Raw genomic sequence first — 1217 nt, 5'->3', positions numbered from 1 at the left:
ATTTTCTTGTGTTTGATCTGTCCAAAACAACCACCTGCAAAAATTTACAATTTCAGATTAATTTGATTGGAATTTATCAAATTTTAAAAATATTTTAGGTTTTATTTATTTATTCATTTATTGTAGATTACTTATTTATTTTTAGAGTGAGAGAGAATGCAGAAAGGGCAGAGAGAGAAGAGGAGATAGAATTCCAAGCAGGTTCTGAGCGGACAGCAGATTCAAACTCACAGATTGTGAGATTGTGACATGAGCCCAAACCAAGAGCCAAAGCTTCCCCTATATTCTTTTGATATTTTAAAACAAAATAAATATTACTTTTTTGATTTTCAAAATGTGGTGTTTAATTTTGTGTGTCAACTTGACTAAGAGATGCCCAGAGAGCTGGTAAAACATTATCTCTGGGTGTATGTGAGGGTGTTTCTAGAAGATTAGCGTTTGCTTCAGTAGACTGAGTGAAGATACCGTCCCTCACCAATGTGGACCTACATCTGAATAAAAGAAAAAGGCAAAGGAAGGCACAGTTTCTGTCTTGTTGAGCTGGGATATCCATCTTTTATCTGCTCGGCCATCAGAACTGCTAGTGCTCAGAACTTCAGCCTTAGACTGGGTCTTAAAACCTTTGTTTTCCCTGGTTTTCAGGCCTTCAGTCTCAGACTGAATTACACCATCAGGTTTCTGTCTCTCCAGCTTTCAGACCTCATACTGTGGAACTTTATGACCTTGTTAACTTCATGAACCAATTCCTTTTATATGTATTTCCAAAAATATCTTATTGATTGCATTTCTTTGAAGAACCCTGACAAATACACAAAGTTTTGTTTTTGGGTGAATATTTTCAATAGTTCAGTATTGGGTAAAACATGTATTTTTGCATTTATTTCTTTCCATGGGCAGAGGCCTCTAAGAATTATAGAATATATCCATCAGTTACAGAAATGCTGAGGCATAGGAGCACATGGACCCCAATGTTCATAGCAGCACTCTCCACAATAGCTAAAACATGGAAAGAGCCTAAGTGTCCATCAACAGATGAATGGATCAAGAAGATGTGGTTTATCTATACCATGGAATACTACATGGCAATGAGAAACAATGAAATCTGGCCATGTGTAGCCACATGGATGGACCTTGAGGGTGTTATGCTGAGCGAAATAAGTCAGGCAGAGAAGGACAAATATCATATGTTTGCACGTATAGGAGGATTAGGAGGAACT

This window comes from Crocuta crocuta, unplaced genomic scaffold (genome assembly GCF_008692635.1).
Source record: "Crocuta crocuta isolate KB4526 unplaced genomic scaffold, BGI_CrCroc_1.0 scaffold401, whole genome shotgun sequence".
In the NCBI taxonomy this organism is placed as follows: domain Eukaryota; kingdom Metazoa; phylum Chordata; class Mammalia; order Carnivora; family Hyaenidae; genus Crocuta; species Crocuta crocuta.
Note: the sequence above shows the minus strand (reverse complement) of the source record.